This window comes from Nerophis ophidion, linkage group LG18, assembly GCF_033978795.1.
Source record: "Nerophis ophidion isolate RoL-2023_Sa linkage group LG18, RoL_Noph_v1.0, whole genome shotgun sequence".
Classification (NCBI taxonomy): Eukaryota; Metazoa; Chordata; class Actinopteri; order Syngnathiformes; family Syngnathidae; genus Nerophis; species Nerophis ophidion.
The window spans coordinates 47,416,203-47,443,190 of record NC_084628.1 but is presented as its reverse complement, the minus strand read 5'-3'; the positions used below and the strand labels follow the sequence as shown (position 1 = coordinate 47,443,190).

The 26,988-nt window shown below is 41.9% G+C and overlaps 1 protein-coding gene across 1 annotated transcript in view; it reads right to left on the bottom strand.

The window, feature by feature from the left end:
* Window positions 1–26,988, bottom strand: part of grik4 (glutamate receptor, ionotropic, kainate 4) — a 1,015,986-nt gene that overhangs the window by 673,574 nt on the left and 315,424 nt on the right.

Sequence of the window (26,988 nt, the reverse complement as noted above, 5' to 3'; positions counted from 1 at the left end):
AGGCTGATCAGCAGCGCAGAGATGTCCCCAGCCGATACACAGGCGAGCAGTACATGGCCACCGGATCGGACTGGACCCCCTCCACAAAGGAGAGTGGGACATAGAAGAAAAAGAAAAGAAACGGCAGATCAACTGGTCTAAAAAGGGAGTCTATTTAAAGGCTAGAGTATACAAATGAGTTTTAAGGTGAGATTTAAATGCTTAAATGCTTCTACTTAGAATACTTAGAATATCCATCCATCCATCCATCCATTTTCTACCGCTTATTCCCTTTTGGGGTTGCGGGGGGCGCTGGCGCCTATCTCAGCTACAATCGGGCGGAAGGCAGGGTACACCCTGGACAAGTCGCCACCTCATCGCAGGGCCAACACAGATAGACAACATTCACACTCACATTCACACACTAGGGACCATTTAGTGTTGCCAATCAACCTATCCCCAGGTGCATGTCTTTGGAAGTGGGAGGAAGCCGGAGTACCCGGAGGGAACCCACGCATTCACGGGGAGAACATGCAAACTCCACACAGAAAGATCCCGAGCCTGGATTTGAACCCAGGACTGCAAGAACTTCGTATTGTGAGGCAGACGCACTAACCCCTCTGCCACCGTGAAGCCAATACTTAGAATACTTCTACTTAAATAATACTTAGAATACTTCTACTTAAATACTTCTACTTAAAAACTTAGACAAAATGTCAGGGGAAAAGCCTGACACAAAGCTTATAGTGGAGGGCATATATGTAAACCTGGTGCATCTAACTAGGGGCGGGTGAGAGGCAGCATTAAGTCCTGCATGACATAATATGCTTCATATTTTATTTAGAAAAAAAAAAGTTGTGGAGCTAAGCCTCATGCAGGGGTTCTTAACCGTTTTGACCTTGTGGCTCAACGTTTCCACTACAGAGGGGACCATTCAAACATTAACACCGATTTACAGTCGTGATCAAAATTATTCAACCCCCACACAATGTTGGCGTTTTAGCAAGTTGGACATTTATTCCGTATTTTGTTGATAGTCATATCAAATAAAGATGTGTCAAATAGACAAATGCAACTTAAATTGTAACACTGTATTTTACAAAATAGCAAAAAAGGACATTTGTCTTAATATCTCGTTGACAAAATGATTCAAGCCCCTAGTTCCATGCATCTTTAGTACTTAGTAGAACAGTAATGACATCCTTCAAAGGTGATACATAAGCTTCTTGCAAGCATCTACAGTATTTTAGCCCATTCCTCTTGGGCAAAGGCCTCCAGTTCATTCATATTCTTGGGCTTCTTCAAGTCCCACCACAGCTTTTCTAGAGGATTTAGGTCTGGTGACTGTGAAGGCCACTCCAGAGTCTTCCAGCCCTTCTTCTGCAACCACCCTGATTATTAATTTGGAGGTATGCTTGGGATCCTTGTCCTGTTGGAAGGTCCAACGTCTCCCAAGCCTCAGCTTCCTCACTGACTTCATGACATTTGCAGCTAATATATCCTGCTAGGAAATAGAATTCATAATGCCTTGAACGCGCTGGAGATTCCCGGTACCTGAGGCAGAAAAACAGCCCCAGAGCATGATTGACCCCCCACCATGCTTAACAGTAGGCAAGGTGTTCATTGTTTCTCCTCCAGACATAACGTTGATTCATAGGCCCAAAGAGTTCCACTTTTGTCTCATCACTCCATAGAACAGTTTCCCAAAACCTTTGGGGTTTGTCCAGATGATTTTTGCCATTCTGGAGTCTATTTTACTTGTGCCTGGTAGTCAGAAGTGGGGTGCACCTGGGAGTTCTGGCATAGAGGCCTTCATTGCCTGTTGTAGTTCCTCAGCTGTTACCCGGGGGGTTTTCACCACTGTACGTTTCAAATACCGGACAGCAGTTGCACACAGCATCCTCTTTCTACCACGCCCAGGTAGTGTTTCCACTGTGCCTTTAGCTTCAAACTTGAGAATTATGCTCCCAACTGTGTCTCTTGGAATGTGTAATGTCTTTGCTATTTTCTTACATCCATATCCTTTCTTATGAAGAGAAATGACCTCCTCTCTTGACTTCTTTGACCACTCCCTGGACTTCACCATGTTGCAAATACACCATTGACCATCTACAAGAAGCTGAGCGTCACAGTCTTTTTCAATCAGTTTAATTGTTGCTCGTTATGGTTCTAATCACCTCTACAGGTGTTTTCAACACCTGATTGAAAAGACCTTATTCAAATTCTGTTCTTAAGAGTTATGATCTTCAAGGGGTTGAATAATTTTGTCAATGAGATATTAAGAGGAATGACACTGTTTGGTATGTTACAAAATATAATGTTGTAATTCAAGTTGCATTTGTCTATTTAATGCATCTTTATTTGATATGAATACAAACAAAATACGGAATAAATGTCCAACTTGCTAAAACACCAAAATTGTGTGGGGGTTGAATATTTTTGATCACAACTGTAATAATCTTACTCTTGATTTCCTTCATATTCTATAAGTATGTCTACATCTAAGCATATGTAAATCACAAAGATTAGTATCAAGGCTTAAGTCAGGCTGATTAAAAAAAAAAGAAATATTAATCAAATATACTGCAAAGGAAGGCACTCGTAAAAACTAATGAAAAATAAATTGACACACAATTATGTAGTGCCAGAATAAATCCACTCCAAGTAAATTGATAATAAATAATAATAATAACAATATATATGCTGTCGATAAAAATAAGGTGCCAATGAAAGTGCAGCTTCACCACTTTAGTCTTATGTTTTGCGCTTAAGAAACTTCTCTATGACTTTAGCGCCAGACTTCTTCTGTTTCTTGAATATTGTCATTACTTCTACAAGTAATGGAAACATTTTTTACAAGTGTGTACCACTGCGGGGGCACGGTTGAGAGACCGATAGTATCTATTGTGTGAAGTAGGGTTGTATGGTAAAGTACCAGGATACTCATGAATTATATACGGCAGTGTTTTTTAACCTTTTTTGAGCCAAGGCACATTTTATGCGTTGAAAAGATGCAGAGACACACCACCAGCAGAAATCATTGAAAAATGAAACTCAGTTGACGGTAAAAAGTTGTGGCAATTGTTGGGTATGACTTTAAAGCAGGGGTGTCAAACTCAAACACAGAATGGGACAAAATGTAAAACTGAATGAAGCTGCGGGCCGAGGTTGAACAAAACAACCTTTTAATAGGGACCCATACAAGTTTTGCATTGAATATTGACCAAGCAAGGCTTATATAACTTTAGTGACATGCAAAATCGAGTTTTAAATAATAATTAAAGCTGCAAGCAGCGTTGGTCGGGTCCGCCTTTGGCCGCTCGGCTTCGGCTGCTGTCCCCGCGACTGAAGCCCTGGTCTTAGTCAGACCAACATAGAGGTCTTTGTTTCATGTCTCTACGACATTCCTAACAGAAGTTACAAGCAGTTTTGTCTGGAAAAAGGTGACGGCTTTTTATAAAACTTTTATTTTGAAGGGGTAATTGCCAACTTCCTGTTGATTTTAACTGAAAGATGCCACCTATCAAAATGTAGGTCTAAGTGAGACCTACATTGAGGTTTTTGTTTCATGTCTGTCCGACATTCCTACCAGAAGTTACAAGCAGTTTTATCTGTTTCCTCTTCCTAGGAGCAGTTTTTTCTGTGTTTTATTCAAAAATTGCAATAGAGCGCAATTTTGAGTTTTAAGGTTTGGTTTTTCCACTAGATCGCAATTTCTGCCAGTCCTGATGTGTGTGCCAAGTTTGGTGAGTTTTGAAGCATTTTAAGGGGGTCAAATTACAGCTCAAAGAGGCAAAAATAGCATTTTTTACGAAAATGTTGCTTTGAATGAGTTTTTGCAAAATTTCTGTTGATTTTGGGTATAGACGTTTTTTATTGGAAATGTAGGTCTAAGTCAGACCTACACAGAGGTTTTTGTTTCATGTCTCTACGACATTCCTAACGGAAGTTACGAGCAGTCTGTTTTTTGTTTCTTCCTAGGGGGCGCTAGCGCGCAATTTTCATTTTTGGGGTTTGGTTGCTTAATATGTTGGGAAGGTACACAGTACCGACGTGTGTGTCAACTTTGGTGAGTTTTGAAGCATGTTAAGGGGGTCAAGTTGCAGCGCGTAGGTGCGGAATAAAGAAAGAAAGAATAATAATAATAATAAAACGCACCAGATTCAATTGGGTCCTTGCCTATGACAAAGGACTCCTGTGGAGTCCTTTGTCATAGGCAGGGCGGACCCTAATAATTAAAAAATATCAATGACATATCAAATAAAATAAAAATACAAATTGAATGCCACTTTTCGGCGGCGGGGTTTGGTGTTATATTGTAGCGTCCCGGGAAGAGTTAGTGATGCAAGGACTTCTGGGTATTTGTTCGGTTGTGTTACGGTGCGGATGTTCTCCCGAAATGTGTTTGGCATTCTTGTTTGCTGTGGGTTCACAGTGTGGCGTATATTTCTAACAGCGTTAAAGTTGTTTATATGGCCACCCTCAGTGTGACCTGTATGGCTGTTGACCAAGTATGCCTTGCATTCACTTGTGTGTGTGTATGAGCCGCATATATTAGGTGAGTGGGCCGGTGCGCTGATTGTATGGAGGAAAAGCGGACGTGGCGACATGTAGAGAACGCCAAAGGCAGTGCTTTTACAGCCCGCCCCCAATATTATTGTCTGGGTGGGAATTCAGGAGGGCCACTGAACTTCAGGAGTCTCCCGGGAAAATCGGGAGGGTTGACGAGTATGAGTATTAGTGGTGAATGCGGTGTTACAGCAGCGGGCCAGCTCTAATGTTAATTTGATATTGCCTCAAGGGCCAAATGAAATTACACGGCGGGCCAAATTTGGCCCGCGGGCCAGAGTTTAACATCCATGCTTTAAAGCATAAGCAAGCATGCATCACTATAGCTCTTGTCTCAAAGTAGGTGTACTGTCACCACCAGTCACGCTACACCCTGACTTATTTGGACTTTTTTGCTGTTTTCCTGTGTGTATATTTTGGTGATTTTTTCTCTATTTTTAGTATTTTCCTGTCTTTCTTTGAGCGATATTTCCCGCATCTACTTTGTTTTAGCAAACAAGAATATTTCAGGTGTTTTTATCCATTGTTGATTGTCATGTCATGTTCGGATGTACATTGTGGACGCCGTCTTTGCTCCACAGTAAGTCTTTGCTGTCGTCCAGCATTCTGTTTTTGTTTACTTTGTAGCCAGTTCAGTTAGTTAGTTCCCTAAGCTTCAATGCCTTTTTTTAGGGGCACTCACCATTTGTTTATTTTTGGTTTATGCATTAGACACATTTTTACCTGCACCTTGCCTCCCGCTGTTTCCGACATCTACAAAGCAATTAGCTACCGGCTGCCACCTACTGATATGGAAGAATATTACACGGTTACTCTGCCGAGCTCTAGACAGCACCGACACTGAACAACAACGCATAATTATCAGAATATAATTACTGGTTTGCAAAAACTATTTTCAGCCTCAAATAGGTGAAATTAAATAATCTCCCACAGCACAACATCCTGTATCTCACGGCACACTATGTGCCGCGGCACAGTGGTTGAAAAAATCTGATATACGGTACTATACTGCCTCTAAAAAGTACCAGTCCCCCACCCGTCGTAGTGTCATGCAGACGAGCATGTTTGGCAGTGCAAAATCAAAGAGTACTTATAAACAGACACAGCTTGTAGACGGATATTGGAAATCGAATGAATTTTGACCTAGAGAACTAAGATAAAGATGGACTAATATCACTGAAACAACCTCAGGAAGAGATGCTTTGAGACATGACTAGCTGTTTGTCCGTAGTCAGAAATGCTGTCACTACTTCAAGACCACCAATCCTTGTGTCAAAATGAATTTGTGACGAACCCCAAGAAGCAGAGAAGGAGGGAGGCATTTTGCAGGAAAACATGATTTAATTAAAATATTAGAATAAGAAAGAACAAAAGGGTACTAAAAAATGACACAAACGAGGCGGTTAACAAACAAAAGGGTCTTTAGCATGGGAGCTAGCAAGAAACAAAAAGGGTCTAGCGTGGAAGGTAGCGGGTAGCGAGCAGGAAAACAGAAGTCGTAACGTGTAGTACAAAACAAATTGGAAGGAGGGAACAAAGAACAGTAAGCTAGAAACATCTAACGCATATAGCTTACCGCTACGCTGCAAATACAAGACAGGGCACGACATGACAGGAGCGACATCGACAAGACAATAATCCAGCACTGACTGGGAGAACAAAGCAGGTAAAATAGGAGCGGACTGATTGGCACCAGGTGTGGCCAAGTGCAAATCAGGGGAAACAAGCACTCAGGGAGACAAACAGGAAGCTGAACCAAAATAAGAGTGCTGACAGGAACTAAGGACAGGAAATACTAAATCAAATCAACTTTATTTATATACACACAGAGGAGAAACTAAAACATAAACAAACTGTCAGTGGCAAGCCTGACACTTTGTCTCCATTTCAGCTTCATTTATTTCAAATATCGTCCCTATAGGACGACAAAGTCAAGACAAGATTTCATCATGTCCAATCATTCACCATCTGGACACTCTACCAACATGTGAATGAATGGCATACTTAGTCAACAGCCATACATGTCACACTGAAGGTGGCCGCATTTTGGGAGAATATTTGCATTGCAACACAACATAAACACTACAGAATAAATTCCCAGAAATTCCCAATTCTTCCGGGACCCGACAATATAAACAAACGTCATTGTTGGCTGTAAACCAAACATCCACTGTAATGATACCAAGTACTAATATGATTACATCGATATTTTTTAGGCATCACTTTTTTTTAAATTTATATTATGTTTATAAACTCAGTAAATATGTCCCTGGACACATGAGGACTTTGAATGTGACCGATGTCTGATTCTGTAACGACTTGGTATCGGATTGATACCCAAATTTCTGGTATCATTTAAAACTAATGTAAAGTATCAAACCACAGAAGAATAAGTGATTATTACTTTTTAACAGAAGTGTAGATAGAACATGTTAAAAAGAAAGTAAGCAGATATTAAAAATTAAATGAACAAGTAGATTAATCATTCATTTTCTACCACTTGTCCTTAATAAATTTAATAAAATAATAGAATGGAAAATGACACAATATGTTACTGCATATGTCAGCAATTAAATGAGGAGTTTTTGTTTGTTTACTTACTACTAAAACTCAAGTTGTCTTGCATGTTCAGTACAGAGGTGGGTAGAGTAGCCAGAAATTGTACTCAAGTAAGAGTACTGTTACTTTAGAGATGTATTACTCAAGTAAAAGTAAGGAGTAGTCACCCAAATATTTACTTGAGTAAAAGTAAAAAGTATGTTGTGAAAAAACTACTCAAGTACTGAGTAACTGATGAGTAACCTGTTTGTTTAATGATTACGGCAACCAATAATGCACAAGAACATAAAAATAGCAATGAGCAAATTCAGAGCCAGGAATATCTCTTAAGCAACTAAAACAATAATATATATTAAATAATACATTAAAATAAAAATAAAAAATTAAGGCACATTGAGCCACAATAACTTAACAGCACCATAGGCTCAGTAGGCATTGATTGATTGATTGATTGATTGATTGATTGAAACTTGTATTAGTAGATTGCACAGTACAGTACATATTCCGTACAATTGACCACTAAATGGTAACACCCCAATAAGTTTTTCAACGTTAATCAATTACTTAATAAATGACCAAGTCGAGGTGATCTACCTCATATATACATACACACACATACACACACACATATATATATATATATATATATATATATATATATATATATGGTGGCGACTTGTCCAGGGTGTACCCCGCCTTCCGCCCGATTGTAGCTGAGATAGGCGCCAGCGCCCCCGCGACCCCGAAAGGGAATAAGCGGTAGAAAATGGATGGATGGATATATATATATATATATATATATATATATATATATATATATATATATATATACAGTATATAATTTTTTTTTATTTTGCCGTTTTTGTTGACATGTTGAAGGTGTTTTAATGAATATACATGCATGTTTAACATATAGATTCCTATCTTTCATGAAGACAAGAATATAAGTTGGTGTATTACCTGATTCTGATGACTTGCATTGATTGGAATCAGACAGTAAAGTGCTGATAACATCCACATTTTCAAATGGAGGAGAAAAAAAGTTCCTCCTTCCTGTCTAATACCACATGAAAGTCGTTGGTTTTTGACATCTTATTTGTCCAGCTTCCATATTGGTTTTTATACACTTTACAAGAAATACATTGGCGGCAAACTCCGTAGCTTGCTAGCTTGTTTGCTCTGGCTTTCGGAGACTCTTATTTTGTTAGCGCAGGCGCGATGGAGCGGCACTTTTATTGTGAAGACAGGAACTGTGCGATCAGTCTTTAGGCTTTTGACGGGAAGTACGGTTGAAGTAAAAAGTGTCTTTTTTCCTTTACACTTTTGATTGATTGATTGATACTTTTATTAGTAGATTGCACAGTACAGTACATATTCTGCACAATTGACCACTAAATGGTAACACCCCAATAAGTTTTTCAACTTGTTTGAGTCGGGTTTTACGTGTGATGGTCATGTGACCACCTGGTTTTGTTTGATTGGTCCAACGTCACCAGTGACTGCATTTGATTGGTGAAACGCAGGCATGCGTAGATCCTACTTTGAAAAACCAAAACAAACATTAATAGATCGATTTAAAAAAAAGTAGCGAGTAGCAAGCTGAATGTAGATAAATGGAGCGGAGTAAAAGTAGCGTTTCTTCACTATAAATATACTCAAGTAAAAGTAAAAGTATGTTGCATAAAAACTACTCTTAGAAGTACAATTTATCCCAAAAGTTACTCAAGTAGATGTAACGGAGTAAATGTAGCGCGTTACTACCCACCTCTGGGTTCAGTATTTTATTTAAGGACATACTTGCAATAAGAAACATATGTTTAATGTACCCTAAGATTTTTTTTGTTAAAATAAAGACAATAATGCCATTTTTGTGGTCCACTTTATTTAGAAAGGTACCAAAAAGTATGAAATACATTTTGGTACCAGTATCAAAATATTGGTATCGAGACAACACTAGTGTGAGGAAATATTTTTTTCATTTTTTTAACAAGTTTTACTTCACGAAGTGGTGACCGTGTAGACCAGGGGTGTCCAAACTTTTTCCACAGAGGGCCACACACGGAAAAATTTAAGCATGCGGGGGACATTTTGATATTTTGCATTTTCAAACCATAACAAAATATATGGATTTTTTTTTATCCTTAGGGCTCCTGTGGAGCATAGAGGGTCTCAGTCACTAAGATGTTAAAAATAAAGCAAATCATTTTTTATTTAATGCTTACAGTAAATCTCTATATCAACTTGAGGTTGATATAAAGTAAAATAAATAAGGTTTTATGCCTTTTCTGTCAAAGACAACTTTGTTTTTTATCGTAAAGCTGAAATATACAGTATTTAGATAGATAGATAGTACTTTATTGATTTATTTAGCAATTAAAGCCCTCAAAGATCAATAATGCAGTACACCGTTGATTTTAATTATTTAATATTTTCGAATAATCACAGTGAAAAGTTAAATAAAATCCTACTGAATATGTTTGAGATCCGAAAGGTTCCCCACTCATAAATTGATGCATTTTTATTATTATTATTATTTTTTTTTAACACTTAAATTTCAAGATCAACTTCCGATATATCTGTCGATTTTAAGTTTGAACTATTGTTTTTTTTTATGGTCTTTTGTCAAAACTTTGATGTTTTTATATGGCAACCACACAACATATGCAATATTTTTTCCACATAAAACATTTTACAGTGATCATTTTTAAGTAATAATTCATTAGAACATAGATTTTTTTGTCCCTTTTTTTTGGAGCAATGGAAAAAAAAGAAAATAAAGACAAAAGGAAAAAAAAAATGCCTGCATGGCAGCTTTGTGTCAACATTGCCACTTTTTCTCATTAGATTTCACCTCATTCCACTTTTTTTTTAAAGGGGAACATTATCAGCAGATCTATGCAAGCGTCAATATATACCTTAATGGTGCAGAAAAAAGACCATATATATTTTTTAACCGATTTCCAAACTCTAAATGGGTGAATTTTGGCCAATTAAACGCCTTTCTGTTAATCACACTGGAGGCGATGACGTCAGAATGTGACGTCGCCGAGGTAACACACCCACCATTTTCATTTTCACATTACAAACACCGGGTCTCAGCTCTGTTATTTTCCGTTTTTTTGACTATTTTTTGGAACCTTGGAGACATCATGCCTGGTGGGTGTGTTGTCGGAGGGTGTAACAACACTAACAGGGAGGGATTCAAGTTGCACCACTGGCAAGAAATCTGCCGCCAGACCCCCATTGAATGTACCAGAGTGTCTTCACATTTGACCGGCGATGCTAAGACAGACATGGCACAGAGATGTATGGATAACCTGCAGATGCATTTGCAACCATTAAGTCAACCAAATCACAAAGGTGAGTTTTGTTGATTTTGACTGCCAGCTAATCGATGCTAACATGCTACGCTAATCGATGCTTACATGCTATTTACTGGCGGTGCTAAAGCAGACATGGCACAGAGATGTATGGATAACCTGCAGATGCATTTGCAACTATATTACGTTTCCTTCTACCCACATTTAATGCGAAACAAACACTTACCAATCGACGGATTTAAGTTGCTCCAGTGTCAAAAGATGCGAAAGTCCTGATCGTTTGGTCCGCACATTTTACCGGCGATGCTAACGCAGCTATTCGGCCATGCTATGGCTATGAATAGCGTCAATAGCTATTCGCTCAATAGCTTCAGTTTCTTCTTCAATATTTTCATACTCCAACCATCTGTTTCAATACATGCGTAATCTGTTGAATCGCTTAAGTCGCTGAAATCCGAGTTTGAATCCGAGCTAATGTCGCTATATCTTGCTGTGGTATTCCCATTGTTTGTTTGTATTGGCAGCACTGTGTGACGTCACAGGGAAATGGCCAGTGTCATCGCAGAGAGTCGAAAATAAGGCACTTTAAAGCTTTATTTAGGGATATTCCGAGACCGGTAAAATTTGGAAAAAAACTTCAAAAAATACAACAAGCCACTGGGAACTGATTTTTATTGTTTTTAACCCTTTTGAAATTGTGATAATGTTCCCCTTTAAATGTTTTTATTCTTATTGTTGCATCACTATCAATTTTGCAGTTTGTGGGGCGGTTTAGCTCGGTTGGTAGAGCGGCCGTGCCAGCAACTTGAGGGTTGCAGGTTCGATTCCCGCTTCCGCCATCCTAGTCATTGCAGTTGTGTCCTTGGGCAAGACACTTTACCCACCTGCTCCCAGTGCCACCCACACTGGTTTGAATGTAACTTAGATATTGGGTTTCACTATGTAAAGCGCTTTGAGTCACTAGAGAAAAAGCGCTATATAAATATAATTCACTTCCTTTAAATAGACTCCCTTTTTAGACCAGTTGATCTGCCGTTTCTTTTCTTTTTCTTCTATGTCCCCCTCTCCCTTGTGGAGGGGGTCCGGTCCGATCCGGTGGCCATGTACTGCTTGCCTGTGTATCGGCTGGGGACATCTCTGCCGCTGCTGATCCGCCTCCGCTTGGGATGGTTTCCTGCTGGCTCCGCTGTGAACGGGACTCTCGCTGCTGTGTTGGATCCGCTTTGGACTGGACTCTCGCGACTGTGTTGGATCCATTATGGATTGAACTTTCACAGTATCATGTTAGACCCGCTCAACATCCATTGCTTTCCTCCTCTCCAAGGTTCTCATAGTCATCATTGTCACCGACGTCCCACTGGGTGTGAGTTTTCCTTGCCCTTATGTGGGCCTACCGAGGATGTCGTAGTGGTTTGTGCAGCCCTTTGAGACACTAGTGATTTAGGGCTATATAAGTAAACATTGATTGATTGATTGATAAAAAAAAATATTTTTTTGCAAATAATCATTAACTTTAGAATTTGATGCCAGCAACACGTGACAAAGAAGTTGGGAAAAGTGGCAATACATACTGATAAAGTTGAGAAATGCTCATCAAACACTTATTTGGAACATCCCACAGGTGTGCAGGCTAATTGGGAACAGGTGGGTGCCATGATTGGCTATAAAAACAGCTTCCCAAAAAATGCTCAGTCTTCCACAAGAAAGGATGGGGCGAGGTACACCCCTTTGTCCACAACTGCGTGAGCAAATAGTCAAACAGTTTAAGAACAACATTTCTCAAAGTGCAATTGCAAGAATGTGTGGCGGGCCCGTAAACACTTAGCTGCGGGCTGCAAATGGCCCCCGGGCTGCACTTTAGACACCCCTGTTGTAGACGTAGTGGACACATCCACAAGTAAAGCAAAGATTTGTCTCATGTTTGGATCTTACAAACAGCCTATAAGGATGCCTTTTTACCGTTTTATCATTAAAATACCAATTTTCCGCTCCAGGGTAGCTAAGGTTTAAAATTGTAGATGTCGAAGGTTCAATTCTGTCTATTCTTAGTGTTGTCACACATGAAGATAGGGATCCCCTGAGGGCAATTAAGCACAGATGAAGACAAGCCCAACCATGGAAGCAACGACATACATAAAGCTATAAAGCTAAAGTACATTCTCACTGCCTTTTCTGCTTATTCTGCACAGCAATTGGCTGCAGGCTCGCACATCCCCCCCCCCCCCCCCCCCCCGAAAGCACAGGCCGGGTTTTTATTGTGGAGACCGGTGGAGAACAAGAGCAATATAGAAAGGATCGATAGAAGCCCAAAAGGAGCGCGGGTGGTGAGCGCTTCTTTTGTGTTTGCTGGCATGATTGCACATGTGCTGCCTCCGCCTGTGCAAGTGTGGAAGCTGAACGGTGGCCCCCGTGCCCCGGCTTTGATGTGTCCCTTCCTTGGAGGTTTCAAACAAACTGGCCGTAGCGCTGCCGCGGCTACAAAGGCGGGGCGCTTAAGCGCGAGCTGAGCCGGGGGATGAGCTGTGTGGGTGCCACCCACGCACGACGCTTTTCTTTGCTTCTCCCTGCTACGCTTCTGCATCTCCGTGCGGGAGCTCACCCGCATCACGGGCAGTGTCGCTAACTTTCCTTGCTTCCATATCGAGTCCAGGGTGTTGGAAAGCAGAATCGTTCACTGCTGATTATGTTTATTGGATGTAGAAGATGTTTCCATATAAAGGGGGAATTGCACTTTTTGGGGGATTTTCACCATCATTTTTATGCATTCTAACTGTCAAGTTCAAACACTGATGACATCTATTAGAGCAGGGGTGCCCATTACGTCGACCGCGGGGGGTGTGTCAGTCCATCTCCACCCAGGCTTTTAAAAAAAATAGACCTAAAAATGGGTGATCATCAATCTTCACCAAGACGTCACTTAAATGACATTCACGGTACCGGAGGGTCTTGTGAGATGACGCTGGCTGCTGCAAGATCATTATTATGAAAATATGACCGAGAGGAAGGCCAGAAACACTTTTTATTTCAACAGACTCTCGCGCCGTACCTTCCGTCAAAACTCTAAAGGCCGACTGCACATTTCCTATCTTCACAATAAAAGCCCTGCTTCATGCTGCCTGCGCTAACTAAATACAGAGTCTGGGAAAACTGGCGTGCACAAGCGATCCCTCAGAAAGCTGGCGTGCACATCACTTGTGCACATCCCGGTCAGATGAAGCCAGAGTCCAGTCCATAGTGGATCTAACATAAGAGTGAGAGTCCAGTCTATAGTGGATCTAACATAAGAGTGAGAGTCCAGTCCATAGTGGATCTAACATAAGAGTGAGAGTCCAGTCTATAGTGGATCTAACATAATAGTGTGAGAGTCCAGTCCATAGTGGATCTAACATAATAATGAGAGTCCAGTCCATAGTGGATCTAACATAAGAGTGAGAGTCCAGTCCATAGTGGATCTAACATAATAGTGAGAGTCCAGTCCATAGTGGATCTAACATAATAGTGAGAGTCCAGTCCATAGTGGATATAACATAATAGTGAGAGTCCAGTCCATAGTGGATCTAACATAATAGTGTGAGAGTCCAGTCCATAGTGGATCTAACATAATAGAGTCCAGTCCATAGTGGATCTAACATAAGAGTGAGAGTCCAGTCCATAGTGGATCTAACATAATAGTGAGAGTCCAGTCCATAGTGGATCTAACATAATAGTGAGAGTCCAGTCCATAGTGGATCTAACATAATAGTGTGAGAGTCCAGTCCATAGTGGATCTAACATAATAGTGTGAGAGTCCAGTCCATAGTGGATCTAACATAATAATGAGAGTCCAGTCCATAGTGGATCTAACATAAGAGTGAGAGTCCAGTCCATAGTGGATCTAACATAATAGTGAGAGTCCAGTCCATAGTGGATCTAACATAAGAGTGAGAGTCCAGTCTATAGTGGATCTAACATAATAGTGAGAGTCCAGTCCATAGTGGATCTAACATAATAGTGAGAGTCCAGTCCATAGTGGATCTAACATAAGAGTGAGAGTCCAGTCTATAGTGGATCTAACATAATAGTGAGAGTCCAGTCCATAGTGGATCTAACATAATAGTGAGAGTCCAGTCCATAGTGGATCTAACATAATAGGGAGAGTCCAGTCCATAGTGGATCCAACATAAGAGTGAGAGTCCAGTCTATAGTGGATCTAACATAATAGTGAGAGTCCAGTCCATAGTGGATCTAACATAATAGTGAGAGTCCAGTCCATAGTGGATCTAACATAAGAGTGAGAGTCCAGTCCATAGTGGATCTAACATAATAGTGAGAGTCCAGTCCATAGTGGATCTAACATAATAGTGAGAGTCCAGTCCATAGTGGATCTAACATAATAGTGTGAGAGTCCAGTCCATAGTGGATCTAACATAATAGTGTGAGTCCAGTCCATAGTGGATCTAACATAATAGTGAGAGTCCAGTCCATAGTGGATCTAACATAATAGTGTGAGAGTCCAGTCCATAGTGGATCTAACATAATAGTGAAAGTCCAGTCCATAGTGGATCTAACATAATAGTGAAAGTCCAGTCCATAGTGGATCTAACATAAGAGTGAGAGTCCAGTCCATAGTGGATCTAACATAAGAGTGAGAGTCCAGTCCATAGTGGATCTAACATAATAGTGTGAGAGTCCAGTCCATAGTGGATCTAACATAATAGTGTGAGAGTCCAGTCCATAGTGGATCTAACATAAGAGTGAGAGTCCAGTCCATAGTGGATCTAACATAATAGAGTCCAGTCCATAGTGGATATAACATAATAGTGAGAGTCCAGTCCATAGTGGATCTAACATAATAGTGTGAGAGTCCAGTCCATAGTGGATCTAACATAATAGAGTCCAGTCCATAGTGGATCTAACATAAGAGTGAGAGTCCAGTCCATAGTGGATCTAACATAATAGTGAGAGTCCAGTCCATAGTGGATCTAACATAATAGTGAGAGTCCAGTCCATAGTGGATCTAACATAAGAGTGAGAGTCCAGTCTATAGTGGATCTAACATAATAGTGAGAGTCCAGTCCATAGTGGATCTAACATAATAGTGAGAGTCCAGTCCATAGTGGATCTAACATAATAGTGAGAGTCAAGTCCATAGTGGATCTAACATAAGAGTGAGAGTCCAGTCCATAGTGGATCCGGGAGGAACTCAAAGTAAAGCCGCTGCTCCTCCACATGGAGAGGAGCCAGAGGAGGTGGTTCGGGCATCTGGTCAGGATGCCACCCGAACGCCTCCCTAGGGAGGTGTTTAGGGCACGTCCAACCGGTAGGAGGCCACGGGGAAGACCCAGGACACGTTGGGAAGACTATGTCTCCCGGCTGGCCTGGGAACGCCTCGGGATCCCCCGGGAAGAGCTAGACGAAGTGGCTGGGGAGAGGGAAGTCTGGGTTTCCCTGCTTAGGCTGTTGCCCCCGCGACCCGACCTCGGATAAGCGGAAGAAGATGGATGGATGGATGGATGGATGGATGATTGATTGACTGATTCACATTTCTCAATTTGAACATTAATTATCTTGTCTTTGCAGTCCATTCAATTGAATATAAGTTGAAAAGCACTTGCAAATCATCGTATTCTGTTTTTATTTACGAATTACACAAAGTGCCAACTTCACTGCTTTTTGGGAGTTGTACCTTCAAACGTCTGTTCACAAAACATTAGTAAAAAAATAAAAATATCAGCCCTGTCGTGTTGCTCTTATATTCCTCACGAACCCCAGAAATCTAATGAATTGGAAATGTTGTCAACAAAACTCAATGCTGCAGATCACTGCTATCATGACAACTCTCCAAGTGTGCGGCCGACAACAAGCAGGTCTAAAACCCAGTCAGGCGCTACAGCGACAGGGAAAAAAAGGAAAGGGAAAGTTAAAGCTTGCTGCGCTCCACATTTTAATTGAGAACAAGTTAAGCCGCTGATTTAATCTTTCTGTCCGCCGTCTGTACTGCAAAAAAAAAAAATTGTATCTACACCTTTACTCCAACTCTGTTTGTGTGGAGATAACTTTAACAAGGCCAGGGTAGGATATGTCGGTGTGTTTGTGTGCACATGTATCTGTTCTCTGCAGAACTGAACTTACTTTGACTAGCAGGGTTCCCCCCCCCTATGAGATACGGTACCAAAAGCAATACAGCGACGGAGGTATCGGGGGAAATCACAGCAACTGCAAACCATCTTCAACTACAGCCATCGCTGTGTTGCAAAATAAAAAATACTTCAAATAAGAGTTGCCAACAAGACTTTTGACCAAAAAAGCAGTTTTCTTCAGAGAATGCAGTACAGCTGATGTTCCACTGACTCTGGGACAAAAGGAGTTCATCCATCCATCCATCTTCTACCGCTTATCCGAGGTCGGGTCACGGGGGCAGCAGCCTAAGCAGGGAAACCCAGACTTCCCTCTCCCCAGCCACTTCATCCAGCTCTTCCTGGGGGATCCCGAGGCGTTCCCAGGCCAGCCGGGAGACATAGTCTTCCCAACGTGTCCTGGGTCTTCCCCGTGGCCTCCTACCGGTCAGACGTGCCCTAAACACCTCCCTAGGGAGGTGTTCGGGTGGCATCCTGACCAGGTACCCGAACCACCTCCTCTGGCTCCTCTCGATGTGGAGGAGCAGCGGCTTTACTTTGAGTTCCTCCCGGATGGCAGAGCTTCTCACCCTATCTCTAAGGGAGAGACCCGCCACACGGCGGAGGAAACTCATTTCGGCCGCTTGTACCCGTGATCTCGTCCTTTAGGTCAAAACCCAAAGCTCATGACCATAGGTGAGGATGGGAATGTAGACCGACCGGTAAATTGAGAGCTTTGCATTCTGGCTCAGCTCCTTCTTCACCACAACGGCCGCACCGATCCACCTGTCGATCTCACCATCCACTCTTCCCTCACTCGTGAACAAGACTCCGAGGTACTTGAACTCCTCCACTTGGGGCAGGGTCTCCACCTCAACCTGGAGATAGCACTCCACCATTTTCCGGGCGACAACCATGGACTCAGACTTGGAGGTGCTGATTCTCATCCAGTCGCACGGATCGATACAGCGGCAGCATTACTGAAGACGCCGCACCGATCCGCCTGTCGATCTCACGATCCACTCTTCCATCACTCGTGAACAAGACTCCTAGGTACTTGAACTCCTCCACTTGGGGCAGGGTCTCCTCCCCAACCAGGAGATGGCACTCCACCCTTTTCCGGTCGAGAACCATGGACTCAGACTTGGAGGCGCTGATTCTCATCCAGTCGCTTCACACTCGGCTGCAAACAGATCCAGTGAGAGCTGAAGATCCCGGCCAGATGAAGCCATCAGGACTACATCATCTGCAAAAAGCAGAGACCTAATCCCGTGGCCACCAAACCGGAACCCCTCAACGCCTTGACTGTGCCTAGAAATTCTGTCCATAAAAGTTATGAACAGAATGGGTGACAAAGGACAGCCTTGGCGGAGTCCAACCCTCACTGGAAACGTGTCCGACTTACTGCCGGCAATGCGGACCAAGTTCTGGCACTGATCATACAGGGAGTGGACCGCCACAATAAGACAGTCCGATACCCCATACTCTCTGAGCACTCCCCACAGGACTTCCCGAGGGACACGGTCGAATGCCTTCTCCAAGTCCACAAAGCACATGTAGACTGGTTGGGCAAACTCCCATGCAACCTCAAAACCCTGCCAAGAGTATAGAGCTGGTCCACAGTTCCACGACCAGGACGAAAACCACACTGTTCCTCCTGAATCCGAGGTTGGACTATCCGGCGTAGCCTCCTCTCCAGTACACCTGAATAAACCTTACCGGGAAGGCCGAGGAGTGTGATCCCACGATAGTTGGAACACACCCTCTGGTTCCCCTTCTTGTAGAGAGGAACCACCACCCAGGTCTGCCAGTCTAGAGGAGTTTAACCAGAACATAGTTTAAGAGCAGGACCAGAGCATATGGACATGATCAGCCGGAGATTGATTACAGGTATTGCTAACAGTGGGGTAGATTTTGGTAAAGGAGTTCATACTTACCCAAAATCTACCCCACTGTTAGCAATACTTGTAATAGATGCAATCAATCTCTGGCTGATCCTGTCCATATGTTCTGGTCCTGTTCTAAACTATGTTCCTTTTGGAAGGACATTTTTGACACATTATGAAGACTTTCCCTCCAACCCAATATCAGCCATTTTCGGCATATGCCCTGATTACATGTTTTATGTAGAGTTTCAGTGGTTCAACAGTACGGGGTCTCCGCTGTCGTATTTTACGCTTCATAATGCACCACACATTTTCCATGGGAGACAGGTCTGGTCTGCAGGCGGGCCAGGAAAGTACCCGCACTCTTTTTTTTACGAAGCCACGCTGTTGTAACACGTGCTGAATGTGGCTTGGCATTGTCTCGCTGAAATAAGCAGGGGCGTCCATTAAAAAGACGGCGCTTAGATGGCAGCATATGTTGCTCCAAAACCTGTATGTACCTTTGGTGCCTTCACAGATGTGTAAGTTACCCATGCCTTGGGCACTAATGCACCCCCATACCATCACACATGCTGGCTTTTCAACTTTGCGTCGATAACAGTCTGGATGGTTCGCTTCCCCTTTGGTCCGGATGACACAATGTCGAATATTTCCAAAAACAATTTGAAATGTGGACTCGCCAGACCACAGCACACTTTTCCAATTTGCATCAGCCCATCTTAGATGATCTCGGGCCCAGAGAAGCTGGCGGCGTTTCTGGATGTTGTTGATAAATGGCTTTTGCTTTGCATAGTAGAGCTTTAACTTGCACTTACAGATGTAGCGACAAACTGTATTTAGTGATAGTGGTTTTCTTAAGTGTTCCTGAGCCCATGTGGTGATATCCTTTGGGGATTGATGTCGGTTTTTGATACAGTGCCGTTTGAGGAACCGAAGGTCACGGTCATTCAATGTTGGTTTCCGTCCATGCTGCTTACGTGGAGTGATTTCTCCAAATTTTCTGAACATTTTGATGATATTATGGAGCGTAGATGTTGAAATCCCTAAATTTCTTGCAATTGCACTTTGAGAAAGGTTGTTCTTAAACTGTTTGACTATTTGCTCACGCAGTTGTGGACAAAGGGGTGTACCTCGCCCCATCCTTTCTTGTGAAAGACTGAGCATTTTTTGGGGAAGCTGTTTTTATACCCAATCATGGCACCCACCTGTTCCCAATTAGCCTGCACACCTGTGGGATGTACCAAATAAGTGTTTGATGAGCATTTCTCAACTTTATCAGTATTTATTGCCACCTTTCCCAACTTCTTTGTCACGTGTTGCTGGCATCAAATTCTAAAGTTAATGATTATTTGCAAAAAAAAAATGTTTATCAGTTTGAACATCAAATATGTTGTCTTTGTAGCATATTCAACTGAATATTGGTTGAAAAAAAATTTGCAAATCATTGTATTCTGTTTATATTTACATCTAACACAATTTCCCAACTCAATTGATTTGGAAACAATGTGAAATGAGGACTCGTCAGACCACAGAACACTTTTCCACTTTGCATCAGTCCATCTTAGATGATCTCGGGCCCAGAGAAGCCTGTGGCGTTTCTGGATGTTGTTGATAAATGGCTGTGGCTTTGCATAGTAGAGCTTTAACTTGCACTTACAGATGTAGCGACAAACTGTATTTAGTGACAGTGGTTTTCTGAGGTGTTCCTGAGTCCATGTGGTGATATCCTTAAGAGATTGATGTTGGTTTCTGATACAGTGCCGTCTGAGGGATGGAAGGTCACGGTCATTCAATGTTGGTTTCCGGCCATGCTGCTTACGTGGAGTGATTTCTCCAAATTCTCTGAACATTTTGATGATATTATGGAGCGGAGATGTTGAAATCCCAAAATTTCTTCAATTGCACTTTGAGAAAGGTTGTTCTTAAACTGTTTGACTATTTGCTCACGCAGTTGTGGACAAAGGGGTGTACCTCGCCCCATCCTTTCTTGTGAAAGACTGAGCATTTTTTGGAAGCTGTTTTTATAGCCAATCATGGCAACCACCTGTTCCCAATTAGCCTGCACACCTGTGGGATGTTCCAAATAAGTGTTTGATGAGCATTCCTCAACTTTATCAGTATTTATTGCCACCTTTCCCAACTTCTTTGTCACGTGTTGCTGGCATCAAATTCTAAAGTAAATGATTATTTGCAACAAAAAAAAAGGTTTATCAGTTTGAACATCAAATATGTTGTCTTTGTAGCATATTCAACTGAATATTGGTTGAAAAAAAAATTGAAAATCATTGTATTCTGTTTTTATTTACATCTAACACAATTTCCCAACTCATTTGATTTGGAAACAATTTGAAATGTGGACTCGTCAGACCACGGAACACTTTTCCACTTTGCATCAGTCCATCTTAGATGATCTCGGACTCAGAGAAGCCCGTGGCGTTTCTGGATGTTGTTGATAAATGGCTGTCACTTTGCATAGTAGAGCTTTAACTTGCACTTAGCGACAAACTGTATTTAGTGACAGTGGTTTTCTTAAATGTTCCTGAGCCCATGTGGTGATATCCTTTAGAGATTGATGTTGGTTTTTGATACAGTGCCGTCTGAGGGATCGAAGGGCACGGTCATTCAATGTTGGTTTCCGGCCATGAAAAAGTCACCTCCTCCTAGCGAATTAAAACATGTCTTGATGAGTGGGTAAACCTCATTGATAGCAACAACAATAAAACAAAAAAAACCCTGGCAGTTTCCCGCACAACGTGAGTCACAATCATCGGCTATTCTGACACAAATCACGAGCTCTGCCAAGATGCAGACGGAGGGGCCGCTAATGAGACGTCAACACACCCGCCAAAACGAGGGCCAAGAACAAAGCCTCCAACCCGTGGGATCATCTGAACTAAAACAACCGCTGAACGTTGATCGGTGAAGCCAGTCCGCTGGATGAAGGCGTTCTAAGAATGTGTGTGTGAGAAATTGTCAGTGCAAGGAAGACATGGCATCGATTAGAAGGGGAAACAGGATGAGTCAGGTTGGAGGTTGCTTCACTGATACCCCCAAGACAGTTCTGTCAGCACATAAACAAATAAAAGCAGCTGTAGCGTTTTAGATATAAAACGCTACAATAAACGCGAGTATGCTGCTCACATTTCTTGGATATACAGTCATGGTCAAAAGTTTACATACACTAGTAAAGAACATAATGTCATGGCTGTCTTGAGTTTCTAATCATTTCTGCAACTCTTATTTTGTTGTGATTGAGTGATTGTAGCACATACTTGTTGGTCACAAAAACAGTTTAAGAACAACATTTCTCAACAAACTATCGCAAGGAATTTAGGGATTCCACCATCTACGGTCCGTAATATCATCAAAAGGTTGAGAGAATCCGGAGAAATCACTGCACGCAAGCAATGATAATACGGACGTTCAATCCCTCAGGCAGTACTGCATCAAAAACCGACATCAGTGTGTAAAGGATATCACTGCATGGACTCCGGAACACTTCAGAAAACCACTGTCAGTAACTACAGTTCGTTGCTACATCGATACAAAGCCAAAGCCATTTATCAACAACACCCGGAAACACCAAGATGGATTGATGCAAAGTGTAAAAGTATTCTGTGGTCTGACGAGTCCACATTTCAAATTGTTTTTGGAAACTGTGGACGTCGTGTCCTCCAGAACAAAGTGAAAAAGGAAGAGACGGGATCGAAAGTGAAAAGGAAAGAGATGGGATCGAAAGTGAAAAAGAAGTACGAGATAATTAAAAGGGGAAACAGGATTAATCAGGTTGGAAGTTGCTTCACTGATACCCCCAAGACAGTTTCGTCAGCACATAAACAAATAAAAGCAGCTGTAGCGTTTTATATTTTAATTTCTTTACAAAATATCTCAAGAAATTTAGATATTCCACCATCTACGGTCCGTAATATCATCAAAAGGTTAAGATAATCTGTAGAAATCACTGAACGCAAGCAATGATAATACGGACGTTCAATCCCTCAGGCGGTACTGCATCAAAAACCGACATCAGTGTGTAAAGGATATCACCACATGGGCTCAGGAACCCTTCAGAAAACCACTGTCAGGGGCAACATGGTGTAGTGGGTAGAGCGGCCGTGCCAGAAACCTGAGGGTTGAAGGTTTGCTTCCCACCTATTGACATCCAAAATCGCTGCTGTTGTGTCCTTGGGCAGGACACTTCACCCTTGCCCTCAGTGCCACTCACACTGATGAATGAATGATGAATGAATGATTGGTGGTGGTCGGAGGGGCTGTAGGCGCAAACTGGCAGCCACGCTTCTGTCAGTCTACCCCAGGGCAGCTGTGGCTACAGATGTAGCTTACCACCACCAGGTGTGAATGAATGATGGGTTCCCACTTCTTTGTGAGTGCTTTGAGTATCTAAAAATAGAAAAGCGCGATATAAATCTAATCCATTACTATTAGTATTATTATTACAGTTCATTGCTACATCGATGCAAAGCCAAAGCCATTTATCAACAACACCCGGAAACACCAAGATGGACTGATGCAAAGTGTAAAAGTATTCTGTGGTCTGACGAGTCCACATTTCAAATTGTTTTTGGAAACTGTGGACGTCGTGTCCTCCAGAACAAAGTGAAAAAGGAAGAGACGGGATCGAAAGTGAAAAAGAAAGAGATCGGATCGAAAGTGAAAAAGAAAGACGAGATAATTAAAAGGAGAAACAGGATTAATCAGGTTGGAGGTTGCTTCACTGACACCCCCAAGACAGTTTCGTCTCACATAAACAAATAAAAGCAGCTGTAGCGTTTTATATTTTAATTTCTTAACAATCTATCGCAAGAAATTTAGAGATTACACCATCTACAGTCCGTAATATCATCAAAAGGTTAAGAGAATCTGGAGAAATCACTGCACGCAAGCAATGATAATACGGACGTTCAATCCCTCAGGCAGTACTGCATCAAAAACCGACATCAGTGTGTAAAGGATATCACCGCATGGACTCCGGAACACTTCAGAAAACCACTGTCAGTAACTACAGTTCGTTGCTACATCGATGCAAAGCCAAAGCCATTCATCAACAACACCCACAAACACCAATATGGACTGATACAAAGTGTAAAAGTATTCTGTGGTCTGACAAGTCCAGATTTCTAATTGTTTTTGGAAACTGTGGACGTCGTGTCCTCCAGAACAAACTGAAAAAGAAAGAGACGGGATCGAAAGTGAAAAAGAAAGAGACGGGATCGATTAGAAGGGGAAACAGGATGAGTCAGGTTGGAGGTTGCTTCACTGACACCCCCAAGACAGTTTTGTCAGCACATAAACAAACAAAGGCCGCCTTACTTACCAATAAACGCGAGTATGCTGCTCACATTTCTTGGATATACAGTCGTGGTCAAAAGTTTACATACACTTGTAAAGAACATAATGTCATGCTGTCTTGAGTTTCTAATAATTTCGACTACTCTTATTTTGTTGTGATAGAGTGATTGTAGCACATACTTGTTGGTCACAAAAACAATTTTAGAACAACATTTCTCAACAAACTATTGCAAGGAATTCAGGGATTCCGCCAACTACGGTCTGTAATATAATCAAAAGGTTAATAGAATCTGGAGAAATCACTGAACGTATGGCGGTACTGCATCAAAAAAATGACATCGGTGTGTAAAGGATATCACCACATGGGCTCCGGAACACTTCATAAAACCACTGTCAGTAACTACAGTTGGTCGCTACATCCGCAAGTGCACGTTAAAATTCTACAATACGACGCCAAATTAATTTATCAACAACATCCAGAAACGCCCCCGGCATCGCTGGGCCTGAGCTCATCCAAGATGGACTGATGCAAAGTGGAAAAGTGTTCTGTGGTCTGACGAGTCCACATTTCAAATTGTTTTTGGAAACTGTGGATGTCGTGTCCTCCGGAACAAAGAGAAAAAGAACCATCGGGATTGTTATAGGCGCAAAGTGTAAAAGCCAGCATGTGTGATGGTATGGGGGTGTATTTGTTCCCAAGGCATGGGTAACTTACACATCTGTGAAGGCACCATTAACGCTGAAAGGTACATACAGGTTTTGAAGCAACATATGTTGTTATCCAAGGAACATTAAATCACCATAAATGATTCCCGGGCGCGGCACAGCTGCTGCCCACTGCTCCCCTCACCTCCCAGGGGGTGATCAAGGGTGAAGGGTCAAATGCAGGGAATAATTTCGCCACACATAGTGTGTGTGTGACAATCTTTGGTACTTTAACTTTTTAACGTTATCATGTACGCCCCTGCTTATTTCAGCAAGACAATGCCAAGCCACGTGTTACAACAGCGTGACTTCATAGTAAAAGAGTGCGGGTACTAGACCGGCCTGCCTGTAGTCCAGACCTGTCTCCCATTGAAAATTTAGGGGGCAATATGAAAGTTAAAATACCACAACGGAGACCCCGGACTTTTGAAAAACTTAAGCTTTACATCAAGCAAGAATGGGAAATAATTCCACCTGAAAAGCTTCAAAACTGTGTGTTCTTAGTTCCCAAAGTGTTGTTAAAAGGAAATGCCATGTAACACAGTGGTAAAAATGCCCCTGTGCTAATGTGTTATTGCCCTTAAGTTCTAAGTTAATGAATATTGGCAAAAAAAAAAAATATATATATATATGAAGTTTATGAGTTCAAACATGAAATATCTCGTCTTTGTAGTCTATTTAATGGAACATAAGTTGAAAAAGATTTGCAAATCATTGTATTCTGTTTTTATTTACAAATTACTCAACATGCCATGTATTTTATGTAATTGTATTCCGTTTGTTGAAATGTGCTGTAAAAAATACAGTACAATGGAACTAAAGCTTTCATTGAGGCAGAACTACCACGTGACATATAATCCAGCATCTTTGACAATCTGCACGGTTTTGTCACGGTCCACTTTTTTTATTAATATGCCAAAGTTTTGGGTATCTAGATCATTAAAACATAAGTTGAAAATCCAAACCAAAATTTCTACCACTGCCGGGATTCGAACCCAAGACACTCTCTAATGACGCCCACCACGGAGCAACCACAAGTGTATGCGGAAAATGTGTTTATATATTCTAATCAGTGACAGAGCATGACGTGGCCAAGAATATAAAAAAGGTAAACATTGTGTATGAAGCGCCTTGTCGTTCAATAATTTACATTTTAATGTGCTTCTTCACACAAAACGAGCCCCCCCAATGATCGCGTAGCCCTACGCACAGCGTGTGTCCTGGACGTAGGGCGGGTCACGTGACTGACATGGCAAAGCTATTTGACCGTCAACGTTTCAATTGTTTTCATGTGAAAGCAACATTTACATCAGCATGATTTCATGTTAATGTTATGTTGACAGCACATATTTGATTGGATAATGTTTAAAAGTAAAAGTGGACTTCATTGGGTGACCAAATACCATATATGAGAGAAGATGATCTACCACAGACTAGTCCAGGGGTCGGGAACCTTTTTGGCTGAGAGAGCCAAGAATCCAAATATTTTAAAATGTATTTCCGTAAGAGCCATATAATATTTTTTTCAACACTGAACACAACTAAATGTGTGCATTTTTAAGTAAGACCAACATTTCTAGAGTATAATAGGTCTCTTATTCTTTGTAATAACATTGTTATTCTGAAGATAACTGTGGAGGGGGCGTGGCCTGCGGGCCTGCAGCGAAGCGGGGTGTTGCCAGGATCGGCCTCAAGGGGTTGGGGCTGGAGCCAGAGCACGAGCAAGAACGAACGAGGAAAAGACAATTGCTAGGAAGCAACTGAGAGACTTATTGAAAAATAAAACAATATTGTTACCCTGAAACAGGCTCTCATGTCGGTGCTTGGTGGTCTAGAGCAGTGGTCCCCAACCTTTTTGTATCCGCGGACCGGTCAACGCTTAATAATTTGTCCCGCGGCCCAGGGGTGGGGCGGTGGGAGAAAAACTTTTTTTTTTTTTTCTTCTTTGTCATGAAAAAGGGAGGTTTTTGTCATGAAAAAGGGAGGTTTTTGTGGCTGGTGCACTAATTGTAAGTGTATATTGTGTTTTTTTATGTTGATTTAATAAAAAATAAAAAAAATAAAATGTATTTTTTTTTTTAAATAAAAATGAATAAAAAATTCTTCTGCGGCCCGGTACCAATCGGGCCACGACCCGGTGGTTGGGGACCATTGGTCTAAAGAACCGCCAGGAGGGCAAGCCCCACACTAAATACATAACTTCTTACCATTAACGCAACTTTTTGAACAAGTGCGGTAGGAAACGGATGGATGGATTCAAAATGCATGAGAATTTTTAAATATTTTGAACGTTATTTTTAACACTGTGATTACAAGTGGAACTATTCATTACTTATCGTGTTAAGCAATGTCAGCTCAGATTTATCCGAGAGCCAGATGCAGTCATCAAAAGAGCCACATCTGGCTCTAGAGCCATAGGTTCCCTACCCCTGGACTAGGGGCGAACGAGCAGCGGGGCTGGGCACGCCAGAGCCTGGCCAAAGATGGCGGCGAGGAGGCGGGGAATGCGGCCGAGCGGAGAGGCGGGGCGTGCCGGGAGCGACGCCGCAGTCAAGTGCAGGTGCA